Genomic DNA, 14,469 nt, shown 5'->3' on the forward strand with positions numbered 1-14,469 from the left:
GAGGTACCCCACTATCTATCTTAGGATTCAGGGTGGGGGGGGGCTAGAGGGCTGGCCGGGGCGGCGGTGGCAAGTTGTTTCAGGGTGGCGAGGCAGCGCTGGGGCCGGCGGTTCGACCGGTGGTGGCTGGCGGCTCAGGGGGGTGCAGGTTGAAGATGAACTGCAGGCCCTCCCTAAACTACATGTCAAGTGCCTCTCTGCTACCATTGCATTCAGTTTCGACACTAGCATTCAGATTCCATAGTAAATGTTAGTCTCGACAGTTAAGTTCAGAGTCAATAATTTTTACCTCATCTGTTGTAGTCAGGTGGTTTTTGGTGATGTTAATTTTACATCCATTTTACATCATCTATTGGAGATGCTATTAGAATCCCACTTGAGATTGACAATGTCTGTCTTGTGCTACTTCAACCTTGACGTCTTAAGGCTCACCGGAGCTGCTCCAACGACAGAACGATCCATCACAATAGAGCAGTGCCCTGGACGCCGTCTACAGATTCCTCAGATCTTCCTCCACACCTCCGACAGCCACCTCTGCCTCAACTACTTCAGCGACCAACCCAATGATGCTGAGGTCGACACGACTACGGCAAAAAGGTTGTACACTTGTTGCATCACTTATTAGTATACATTCACGTCGATCCATTAGGGCTATTTTGGTTCAACGGAAAAACATAGCAATAGGGAATTTTCCAATGGCACTCTACTATTCAATTATTCATGCATTTTGTTGAAAGGAATGAAGCAAAACATCCACCTGGACGTACTTTTCAAAATCCTATGCATGAAAACAAGACCAAGTGCATTAGTGCCAGAATAACAATCTAACTGTACACGCTTTCATATGGTTTCACTTTATTTTGGCCATGTTTCTTTGCATTCCTCTGCTCTTCCAACACCTCCAGTAGGAGTTGTGAAATTGTCCCTAAGCAACTGACTATGTTACTAGAACGGTAATCACTATTGCAATTCTATTTGAGGGAGAGGCATAAGCTAACATACTTTCTCTTCTTGGATCATATGCACTTATGATTGGAACTCTAGCAAGCATCTGCAACTACTAAAGATTCATTAAGGTAAAACCCAACCATAGCATTAAAGTATCAAGTCCCCTTTATCCCATACGCAACAATCCCCTTACTCGGGTTTGTGTTTCAGTCACTCACGCAACCCACTATAAGGGAATCATGAACGCATTGCAACACCCTACAGCAGGAATCCCTCACGCTTGCGCGACACGGAGGGCACCATAGGACAGAACCAATAATAAAACATGCAACTCAAACCAATCATAGCAATTCATCAATCACCGATAGGACAACGGAAATCTACTCAGACATCATAGGATGGCAACACATCATTGGATAATAATATGAAGCATAAAGCACCATGTTTAAGTAGATGGTACAGCAGGTTGCGGGAGAGTGGACCGCTGAATATAGATGGGGGAAGGTGATGGAGATGTTGATGAAGATGATGGAGGTGTTGGTGAAGATCGCGGTGATGATGATGGCCCCCGGCAGCGCTCCGGCGCCACCGGAAGCAAGGGGGAGATAGGCCCCCTTCTTCTTCTTCTTCCTTGACGTCCTCCCTAGATGGGAGAAGGGTTTCCCCTCTGGTCCTTGGCTCCCATGGCGTGGGAGGGGCGAGAGCCCCTCCGAGATTGGATCTATCTCTTTGTTTCCGCGTTCTCCGTTTCTGCCCCTTCACCGTTTCCTTTATATCTGGAGATCCATAACTCCGATTGGGGTGAATCTTTCGCCCAGATTTTTCTCGTAAAATTAGCTTTCTTGCGGCAAAAGAAGGGCATCAACCGCCTTACGGGTGGCCCACGAGAGTCCAAGACGCGCCCGGGGGGGGGTGGGTGGTTGGGCGCGCCCCCTGTCTCGTGGCCACCTCGGACACTGTTTCACGTTGATTCTTCCTCCGAAAAATCCTAAATATTCCAAAATAGTTCTCTGTCCGTTTTTATCCCGTTTGGATTCCGTTTGATATTGGTTTTCTGCGAAACATAAAACATGCAACAGACAGGAACTGGCACTGGGCACTGGATCAATATGTTAGTTCCAAAAATAATATAAAAGTTTGTCAAAAGTGTATGAAAGTTGAATAATATTGGCATGGAACAATCAAAAATTATAGATATGACGGAGACATATCAGCATCCCCAAGCTTAATTCCTGCTCGTCCTCGAGTAGGTAAATGATAAAAAAGATAACTTTTGATGTGGAATGCTACCTAGCATAATCTTGATCATATGTCTAATCATGGCATGAATATTAAGACACGAGTGATTCAAAGCAATAGTCTATCATTTGACATAAAAAACAATAATACTTCGAGCGTACCAATAAAGCAGTCATGTCTTTTCAAAACAACAAGGCCAAAGCAAGCTTATCCCTACAAATTCATATAGTTTGGCCATGCTTCATTTTCGTCACACAAAATGCTCCCATCATGCACAACCCCGATAACGAGTCGAGAAATGGGTTCATACTTTTTAACGCGCTTCAGCTTTTTCAACCCTCACGCAATACATGAGCGCAAGCCATGGATATAGCACTATAGGTGGAATAGAATATAATGATGGAGGTTATGTGGAGAAGACAAAAATGGATAAAGTCTCACATCGACGCGGCTAATCAACGGGCTATGGAGATGCCCATCAATTGATGTCAATGTGAGGAGTAGAGATTGCCATGCAACAGATGCACTAAGAGCTATAAATGGATGAAAGCTCAACAAAAGAAACTAAGTGGGTGTGCATCCAACTTGCTTGCTCATGAAGACCTAGGGCATTTGAGGAAGCCCATCGTTGGAATATACAAGCCAAGTTCTATAATGAAAATTCCCACTAGTATATGAAAGTGACAACATAAGAGACAATCTATATGAAGAACATGGTGCTACTTTGAAGCACAAGTGTGGAGAAAGGATAGTAACATTGCCCCTTTTCTTTTTCTTTTTTTTTCTTTTTGGGTGGGCTTCTTTGGCCCCCTTTTTATTTAGGCTTCTTTGGCCTTTCCTTTTTTTCCCTTTTTTATGGGGCAATGCTCTATAATGATGATCATCACACTTTTATTTACTTACAACTCAATATTACAACTTGATACTAGAACAAAGATATGACTCTATATGAGTGCTTCCGGCGGTGTACCGGGATGTGCAATGATCTAGCGTAGCAATGACATCAAAAAGCGGACAAGCCATGAAAACATCATGCTAGCTATCTTACGATCATGCAAAGCAATATGACAATAAATGCTCAAGTCATGTATATGATGATGATGAAATTTGCATGGCAATATATCTCGGAGTGGCTATGGAAATGCCATAATAGGTAGGTATGGTGGCTGTTTTGAGGAAGATATAATGAGGCTTATGTGTGATAGAGCATATCGTATCACGGGGTTTGGATGCACCGGCGAAGTTTGCGCCAACTCTCGAGGTGAGAAAGGGCAATGCGCGGTACCGAAGAGGCTAGCAATGATGGAAAGGTAAAAGTGCGTATAATCCATGGACTCACATTAGTCATAAAGAACTCATATACTTATTGCAAAAGTTTATTAGCCCTCGAAGCAAAGTACTACTACGCATGACCCTAGGGGGATACTTTGGTAGGAAAAGACCATCGCTCGTCCCCGACTGCCACTCATAAGGAAGGCAATCAAAGAAACACCCCATGCTTCAAATTTGTCACACAACGGTTACCATACGTGCATGCTACGAGACTTGCAAACCTCAACACAAGTGTCTCTACAATCCACAACCACCCAATAGCATGACTCTAATATCACCATCTTTATATCGCAAAACTATTGCGAGGAATCAAACATATCATATTCAACGATCTACAAGTTTATGTAGGATTTTATGACTAACCATGTGAATGACCAATTCCTGTCATCTCTCTAAATTGATATAAGTGAAGCAAGAGAGTTTAATTCTTTCTACAAAATATGTTCCCATGCTCTAATAAATATAAGTGAAGCAAAAGAGCATTCTACAAATGGCGGTTTTCTATGTGAAGAGAAACAGGCAATCCAAACTTCAAATGATATAAGTGAAGCACATGAAGCATTCTATAAAGCCACACTCAAAAGATTTCAGTGAAGTGCAATGAGCATTCTATAAATAAACCAAGGACTATCTCATACCAGCATGGTGCATAAAATAAAAATGAAAACTATATGAGAAAGACGCTCCAAGACTTGCACGTAATGCATAAACGAAACGAATACGAAAACATACCGATACTTGTTGAAGAAAGAAGGGATGCCTTCCGGGGCATCCCCAAGCTTAGACACTTGAGTCTCCTTGATTATTTACTTGGGGTGCCTCGGGCATCCCCAAGCTTGAGCTCTTGCCTCTCTTCCTTTTTCTCATATCGAGACCTTCTCGTTTAAACACTTCATCCACACAAAACTTCAACAGAAAACTCGGTAAGATCCGTTAGTATAATAAAGAAAATCACTACTCTAAGTACTGTTGCAAACCAATTCATATTTTTTTTGCATTGTGTCTACTGTAATATAAATTTTTCATGGCTTAATCCACTAATATAAATTGGTAGATTCATCAAAACAAGCAAACTATGCATCAAAAACAGAATCTGTCAAAAACAGAACAGTCTGTAGCAATCTGAACATCCACCATACTTCTGTTACCCCAAAAAATTCTACCAAAATTATGAAAAATAAACAAGTTGTATAGAAAGACAGTTCAAAAAGAATCAGAACCGTTTGACTTTCCAGTTAAAAACGTAAAATCGCGCACTACAGCCAAAGTTTCTGTCCTGCACCGTACAAACCAACAAGCATTGTAAACATCCTAAAGGCAAACCTTGGCACATTTCTTTATAATACAATGGAATTGTACAAGGGGATACTTATTTTTGATGAAAAGTTTCTGTAATCAAGATTCACAAAGTTTCCATGAGCATGAACAAAGTTCAAGGAGCTCTCCCACTTCAACAATGCTTGTCTTTCTTACTTTCACTTTCCTTTTTGAAAAGTTTTTAGGTTCCCATCTTTATTTTTTTTGTTTTTAAACTATGTAAAAGCACTTAATAGAAATAAATTACCCTCTAAAACTTCTGGGTTGTCTCCCTGGCAGCGCTTTCTTTAAAGCCATTAAGCTAGGCATTTAGTGCTCAAGTAATGGATCCACCCGGATCCCAAGGTATATCAAAGCCAATTTTAATTAACAATGATTTGTAATTTAGAAGTGAGCACAAAGTAACATATATCAAGCAACAACGAAGTCTAACTCTCTTCCTATGCATCAGCATGTCATAAAAGAACAATTCATGCACACATAGTAAAGGCCAATGCATAGTATAAACAGTTTCTTGCAATTCTATCATGTTGGAAACATAGAGAGGTGGATGTATAGTTCCTCTCTCATAATAATTGCAAGTAGGAGCAGCAAGCACATGCATATTATATTCATCAAAATCATCATGTGTAGCGGCAAAAGGCAACCATAAATATAATCCTTAATAAGCACAAACTTCTCTGATATAGTGTAGTTTGGAGAATTCAAAAAGATAATAGGACTATCATGCGTGGGTGCAATAGCAACAATTTTATGTTTAACATAAGGAACTATAGCAAGTTCATCTCCATAAGCATAATTCATATTGGCATCTTGGCCACAAGCATAGCAAGCATCATCAAAAAGGGATATTTCAAACAAATTCAAGGGATCATAGCAATCATCATAGAAATCATCCTTCGGTAAGCACGAAGGGGAATTAAACAATGTATGAGTTGAAGAGTTACTCTCATTAGAAGGTGGGCACGGGTGATCAATCCGCTCTTCCTCCTTTTGTTCTTCGCTCTCCTCATCATCTTTTTCATCCAATGAGCTCATAGTTTCATCAATTTCTTCTTCCATAGCTTCCTGCAAAATATTAGTCTCTTCTTGGACAGCGGAGACTTTCTTCATAAAAGCATTAATATAGTAATTGTATTCATAATTTTCATAGCAATATCTAAGTATAGCAAGATTTTCAGGCCTATAAACACCATCATCATCAAAAGCTACATACTTTTCAAACAAAGATTCAATTTCATAAGCATCCTTAAAAGCAACAAATTCTTCTATTTGTTCAACATCATAGTAATCATATATACCATTAGCATAACAAGCTAAGGTTTCATTATCATTAAATTTGCATGAAAAGGGAAGGTGTGGAGCCTTCATCCTAGTGCAACAAGTAATATCATATCTCAAGCATAGATCCCGGGCATACCAACGCAACGTAATAAATTGATCCCATAATAGTTTCCCTTTTTGTGTCGAGCGATAATCCCTAAAGTATTCACGTTGATCCAACGTGTCTCCCATTATAAAGTTGAATGGGCTTTTCTCAGGATTATCAAAGTAGTACATAATATCTTTCACATAATGAGAATCGGGGAGTTTAGGAGTTACCCCATCTACATGAGTAGCAAGTACACCTATTTTTTTTGGTATTTCGTGTTCCATATCCATAACTAAAGATAGAGAACAACTTAGAATAACAAATAAAAATTACTTAGTGATAAAGCAAACAAGCACACACGAGAATATTCACCCTACGCTATGACTCCCCGGCAACGGCGCTAGAAAAAGGTCTTGATAACCCGCAAGTATACGGGATAGTTGTAGCCTCTTTCGATAAGTAAGAGCGTCGAACCCAACGAGGAGCTAAAGGTAGAACAAATACTCTCTCAAGTCCTATCGGCCACTGATACAACTCTACGCACGCTTGACGTTTGCTTTACCTAGAACAAGTATGAAACTAGAAGTACTTTGTAGGTGTTGTTGGATAGGTTTGCAAGATAATAAAGAGTACGTAAACAAAAGTAGGGGCTGTTTAGATAAAGATGCAATAAAGTAAATATAGCGAGTGTGGAAAAGTGGTGGTAGGAGTTGTGAAATCGTCCCTAAGCAACTGACTATGTTACTAGACCGGTAATCACTATTGCAAATCTATTTGAGGGAGAGGCATAAGCTAATATACTTTCTCTTCTTGGATCATATGCACTTATGATTGGAACTCTAGCAAGCATCCGCAACTACTAAAGATTCATTAAGGTAAAACCCAACCATAGCATTAAAGTATCAAGTCCCCTTTATCCCATACGCAACAATCCCCTTACTCGGGTTTGTGTTTCAGTCACTCACGCAACCCACTATAAGCGAATCATGAACGCATTGCAACACCCTACAGTGGGAATCCCTCACGCTTGCGCGACACGGAGGGCACCATAGGAAAGAACCAATAATAAAACATGCAACTCAAACCAATCATAGCAATTCATCAATTACCAATAGGACAACGGAAATCTACTCAAACATCATAGGATGGCAACACATCATTGGATAATAATATGAAGAATAAAGCACCATGTTCAAGTAGAGGGTACAGCGGGTTGCGGGAGAGTGGACCGCTGAATATAGATGGGGGAAGGTGATGGAGATGTTGATGAAGATGATGGAGGTGTTGGTGAAGATTGCGGTGATGATGATGGCCCCCGGCAGCGCTCCGGCGCCATCGGAAGCAAGGGGGAGAGAGGCCCCCTTCTTATTCTTCTTCCTTAACCTCCTCCCTAGATGGGATAAGGGTTGCCCCTCTGGTCCTTGTCTCCCATGCGTGGGAGGGGCGAGAGCCCCTCCGAGATTGGATATATCTCTCTGTTTCTGCGTTCTCTGTTTCTGCCCCTTCACCGTTTCCTTTATATCTGGAGATCCGTAACTCCGATTGGGGTGAATCTTTCGCCCAGATTTTTCTCGTAAAATTAGCTTTCTTGCGGAAAAAGAAGGGCATCAACCGCCTTACGTGTGGCCCACGAGAGTCCAGGGCGCACCCAGGGGGGTGGGCGTGCCCCCCTGTCTCGTGGCCACCTCGGACACTGTTTCGCATTGATTCTTCCTCCAGAAAATCCGAAATATTCCAAAATAATTCTCCGTCCATTTTTATCCCATTCGGATTCCGTTTGATATTGGTTTTCTACGAAACATAAAAATGCAACAGACAGGAACTGGCACTGGGCACTGGATCAATATGTTAGTCCCAAAAATAATATAAAAAGTTGCCAAAAGTGTATGAAAGTTGAAGAATATTGGCATGGAACAATCAAAAATTATAGATACGATGGAGACGTATCAGCATGTCAGATATTGTACACAGTCATGCTAAACATGTAGAGAAAAAGAGAAGAGTTTTGTGCAGCAATACAATGTCATGCAGACATCGCTCCATGGTGGATTCAATGGCAAACCCTCCCCACCCCTCTCCAGATTGTAATCCAGAGGAAGATATCTGTTCTGAGGCGGATTCAGATGCCACTGACCACTCCTATTTACCCCAAGATGTTTGCTCTACTTTGGCATGATGATGTTAGTAATATCATGCATATGTTGCCTTGCAGTGCCTACTTTTGACATCATGTATGTCATCCTCTTAGTTTAGACATGTTCTGTAATGCCTCCTGTTTAGTTTCTATATCATATATGGGAATTATGCAGTCTCATGTCTTTTAGCCATCCATAATATATGTGAAAATGTGCAATGCCATCCTGCTTAACCAGGCATCATATATTTGAATGATATCTTGCACATCCTTTTATTCATTACATTTCCATTTGTCAACAATGTTTGTACATTAAACTATTCTTCCTGTGAATCAGCCATTTGGGTGGGAGATGGAAAAATCTGGAGTGAAAACAAGGCCTTCAGAGCAGACAGTGCTACCTGTCGAAGCAGATCTCTTGTTGGGTCCCGATAGCTCCTCAGAGATGGATTCAGAGACAGATGACCAGTCCTATTCCCCCACTGAGGTGTATGCTCTAACTTGGCACGGTTATACTGCTCATATCATGCATACGGTGTCTTGCATTGCATAGTTTAGACATCATATACACAATATTCAACACCATGTTCTTAGTTCAGACATCATATCGAATGCCCTCTGTTTAGCATATAAATCACATATGTGAATTAAATGATGCGATCCTGATTACTTAGATAACATGTAGGTGAATTATGTCATGCGATCCTGTTTAGTTATTCATCATATCTTTGAATTATGTTATGCCATGCTATCCAGTTTAGATAGACATCATATATGTGAAATTATGTCATGCTATCCGTTTTAGTTAAACAATATACATGTCAACTATTTCATGCCCTCTTTTTTCCACACTATCTATTGCATCTGTCTCTCATACAATGTCTTACATTCAACTATGTTTCCTGTTTATCAACCATTTGAATTGGAGCGGGTGATGCCAGTATCTAGTGGAATAAAAACATGGTCTTCAAATAAAACAGTGCTACCTCTTGGTGGAGATAGCACCCCGGTTGTACATGCACAAGAACCAGCCCTACCACACATAACCCAAACTCTCGCAGATTGTACCCCTACTGCAATGGACAAAGAACCAACTTCACCCAATCTAACCCCAACCCCAGCCGATAGTAACCCAGTTCCTATTGACACAACACCATCTCCACCATAGAGCTCCCAAACAAGAGCAGTTAGTAAGGCAGCTCCAGTGCCCAAAGGGCCAGTACTATCACGACGAACCCCAACTCCACCAGTTAGTACGCCTATTCCTGTGGAGGAAGCACAACCAGCTAGTCGTAGTTTAGCATCTATCACATTTGATGTTGTTAAATCGTATGTGCGTATCTTCCCATCTTGGAAATATTATACTGAAGATGAAGGAAAATGCTAGTTGTAGGTGTTTGTCCAGGAGTTATGTGTAAGTAATGTTATTCATGGCAATTACTTTGCTTCGTCCCATACATCCTACCTCCATGATGGTTAAATTTTCCCATTTTTCTCTATAGAGAAGGACCGATTTGGAAACTCAGGATGAGGTAACCTGTGCTAATACCTCTGCTATCTTCAAGAATGCTCGGTGGCAGTATTGGAATTACCTGAAGAAAACGTACTTCACCGTCAAAGAAACTCATCAAATTCCCTTACATTCTCCTGAGACACATTTACTGGACGATGACTGGGAACGCCTTGTTCTGTACTGGTCTCGAACCAAGAATGTGGTAAGGTCTATGAGCTCATTTTCTATTTTTAAGTATTATATTCTTGCGTCTTACTGTACTCTGTTCATGTAGAACAAGTGCCTAAACCTGAAGAACAACTGTTCTAATTTAAGATTCCATTGCTATCATAGTTCAAAAAAGCGCTAGGCGTTAATTGTGCGTTTTGCCACCGCCTTGCGCTTTACTGACCAAAGCGCATGCTTATGCGCAGTTATGCATAGATTAAGCGTAGTTATGCGCAATGCATTTTGCCAACGCCTAGAGCCTAGGCGCGCTTAAGCGCTCGCTTAGGTGCGCCTTTTTTAACTATGATTGCTTTGCTCTTGTATCACTATATTTACTGATACAAACTTATTTTTAAATTGAAGGATCCAATCGAAACTCCAATGGCACAGCAGGTATGTTCATGCATGTTTCTTTAACATGTTTGCTCTTATCAATAGCTCTTTTGATTTCAATTTCAATTGTGTATATAGTTAACTTTCATATCATGCACATTACTAGCATCACAATAGAGCCAATAGTGTTGTTGTACATGTAGACCCGTGGTACCCATCTGAAATCTTGTTGTGTCGTGTAGTTTCCCATGCTTTGTATTCTTTCACTGCTGCTTTGTCTTGAACTGATATGATTTGAACCGTGTCTCTATTTTGATTTGGCAAGACAATGCAGTGACCATAGGACATAGATATATGTTTGTTTGATGCTTTTATTATGTACTAGTACTTGGAAATAGAAGACTTGGTAGTTTAATCCTGTCCACCTTACTAATGAACTGGTTCACCGAAATGAGTTTCATATACTAGTACATGCTAAACTTGTTATGTGTCTGCTTGTTTCTTCTTTTAGAATGCTGACAGAATATTGGGGAAGAGTGCCTTATTAAGCAATGGTAAAGGAAGTAATGCAGATAAGGTTCAGGATAGTGACACATCCTTGTTGGTCTCCAACAAAGCTGATAAAACAACTAAGGAAGACTATCTTGAAGACTGCGAGACAACCCAAAGTACTGTCTTGGTTTAGTGTTCGAGTTACTGGCCACTACAGCTTGCACAAGCTATTCAAACTCACTGTCTGAATCAGTTCAGTTTCTTGAGTCTCAACTACAAGCTGAAAGACATCGATTAACTGTGTTGCGACAAGAAGCGGAAGGACTGCGGAAGTCCCTGGAGCATTCAGATGCATACTTTCTGGTGCAACATCAAGCATTGGAGGATTTTAGCGCCAAATAGGACAAAGCTAATCAGCTTGCTAAGCTTATTGCCAGCATGGTGGATACCCAGGATAACGTTTCTTGAGCTCTTTTGAAGTTGTTTCAGTTATGCTCTTGTTTTGCTGCCGCTTTTATTTGCACTGGTGGCCAATTTTGACGGCCAGTGTATGTAATATGCTGCTTTGTTTCCTATATTTGCACTGGTGGCGAACTTTGATGCCCAGTGGATGTAATATGTGTAATAGCGGTAATAGGCTAGCGTTAATTACTTGCTTATTTATTTCCTTATTGTCTTGTTTAGTTGTTTGCTTGTAGTCACTGCAGTTCTTTTTCTGTGTTTTTCTAGTGGCCACAATAGCCTATTTTTGGTAACTAGGCCAAAATAATCATGGCAACACACGGACGGTTGTAACCATGGGCCTCCTGTAGGCCGTATGATCCATAGGCCTTCTTCCGGCCGTAGGATCCATTGGCCTTCTATACGGGCCGTAGGATCCATTGGCCTTCTATACGGGCCTTAGGGTCCATGGGCCTTCTACGGGCCAAAGGGTTCATGGGCCTTCTACGGGCCGTATGACCCATGGGCCTTCTACAGGCCGTAGATCCATGGGCCTCATACGGGCCGTAGATCCATGGGCCTTCTACGGGGCGTATTATCATTTCGCCAATCATGGGCCGTACAATTCGTGGACCATAACGGGCCGTTAATAGACCGTATTTGACAACTCTATGAAAACAGCCCAACGGGTTTTTTTGACATGAAAACGGCCCAACATATTAACGGTCCGCAAACGGGCCGACTGTAACGATGGGCTGAATTTGGCCCACAAGCAGAAAATGACAGTAACGGGCCGTATGTAACCGAATGCTGTAAATGAGCCCAAGAATCAATGGGCCCTGAGAAGGCCGAATGATAACTTGGGCTGGAAACAACCCAATAGAATAACGGGCCGTTAATTGGTATAAAGTGATACACTGTTCATTACGGGCCAGTTTCACCACGGGCCGTTAATGGGCCAAGAGTTACAAAGGGCCTCATATGGGCCAAAATAAGTCATGGGCCACACATGGGCCGGTAGTTAAAACGGGCTGGAATCATATTGGATGGCCCAGATGATGCTACTGGGCCTAATTCGGATAGGGCGTAACGGGCCCTGGGTTAGCGGGCTGCAAATGGGCTATATGCGAACATGCCGTTAATAGGCTTTCCGTGGGCCGGCCCGCCATCTTTTGACCAAGTCAAACGGGCCGGCCTTTTCACAGGAATGGGCCTCTGTTGGGCCGTGCCACGTGTCGTCGTATCATAGGCGCCTTCGGTCCAGTGAGCGGATGACATCTGTCCCAACGGTGAGCCGACACGTGTTTCCTCCAGCCAATGATGATTTTACACATGGAAAATCCCCATTGGTCGGGACTGTTAACGGGTTATCGGATCCAAAACCCGACCTGATAGCTTAACAACGTTCCGTTACGGTGGATGCCACGTGTCGGTCACCCTTGACGAAAGCACTTCTGTGACGCGCGATTTATCGTCATGGAAGTGGACACTTCCGTGATGATAATTTTGGTAATGTCATGGAACACTTCTACGACGGCACAGGTATGACTATCTTGATTCTGTCATAAAATCGTCATGGATGTACATGCATGACAAAAAACGCGACCTACTATGACAAACACGTATCATCACGGAAGTGTATTTTTTTTGTAGTGCATATTTGAACTTTTTGGTAACTTGTTGCCGAAGGGGGAGAAATATGTATAGATCATAGTCTTCGAGAGAGAGAGTGTTGCTTTTTGTCTCTCTTGCACTTTATTTGGTTGAACTTTATTGTGTGTTTGCTTGATACATTATGTCTTTTGTGAGATACTTGGATGATCATGTGGTTGATCATATGCTACTCTAATGTGTATTTGACTGATATTATCTCTTATATCCATATATGATCATTCACTTTGCTTGGTGATGAGTGCATGTTTTTAATTGTTATCATTTTGAGCGCCCCACCAAGATGTATGTGACATGGAAGAGTGACCCATGATCCTAACAGATTGTGCATTTGCAGTCCAAAGCAAATTTTAAATAATGCCCAAATTTAGGGGGAGATCTTTCTTATCACATACTTCTCAAAGCGACGATGTATTTCAATCTTATTATCATTTGTCAAAGCTTTGATCTATATGTTGTCATCAATAACCAAAAAGGGGGAGATTGAAAGTGCAACTATCCCTGGGTGGTTTTGGTAATGATTAACAACATATAGCTCATTGAATTAATGTTATTTCAAGATGAATATTTCAGGAAAGTTCAATGATTGTCATAGCATGGATTAGGAATGTGGACCCCTCAAAATGCTAAGGACAAAGGATTGGCTCAAGCTCTAAAAGCTCAAGACTCTACATTTTCTATTTCAGTGATCCAAGATCACATTGAGTCCATAGGAAAGCCATGTAACGCCCCGGATTCGTTGCGCCAGGTGTCTGCCAGTTATTCGCCGTCGTTGCCATGTCATTTGCTTGCGTGTTGCATTTTATCATGTCATCATGTGCATTGCATTGCATACGTGTTCGTCTCATGTATCCGAGCTTTTTCCCCATTGGCCGTTTTGCAATCCGGCGCTCCTATGTCCTCCGGCGTCCCCCTTTTCGTCTCCTGTTGTGAGTGGGTGTTAAACGTTCTCGGAATGGCCCGAGGCTTGCCAAGCGGCCTTGGTATAGCACCAGTAGACCGCCTGTCAAGTTTCGTGCCATTTGGAGTTCGTTTGATACTCCAACGGTTAACCGCGTAGCCCGAAACCCCCCTTTCTCTTTGCAGCCCAACACCCTTCCAAAGTGGCCCAAAACCCAGCAAAATCCCCTCCATGCTCTCGGTCGTTCAATCACGATCGTGTGGGCAAAAACCTCTCCCCATTTGGAATCTCCTACCTCCCTCTACCTATATATATGTGCACCCCCCCGGATTTTCGCAGTCCAAACCCTAGAAAACTCCTCCCCGCGCCGCCAGACGCGTCCACGCGGGCCAGACATGTCCGCCGCCCCCTCAGCCAATCCGCCGCCGCCACGTCGTCCCCGCGCCCTCTCTCTCTCCTCCCCGCCGCCGGGGCCCGTGAGGCCCAGATCGGGCCCGCCCCGGGCCGCACCGAGCCTGAGGGAGCCCGCGCCGCCGCCCCGCCCATCCTCTCCGCTACCGGCCCGCGTC

The sequence above is a fragment of the Triticum dicoccoides genome, chromosome 1B, assembly GCF_002162155.2.
Source record: "Triticum dicoccoides isolate Atlit2015 ecotype Zavitan chromosome 1B, WEW_v2.0, whole genome shotgun sequence".
Classification (NCBI taxonomy): domain Eukaryota; kingdom Viridiplantae; phylum Streptophyta; class Magnoliopsida; order Poales; family Poaceae; genus Triticum; species Triticum dicoccoides.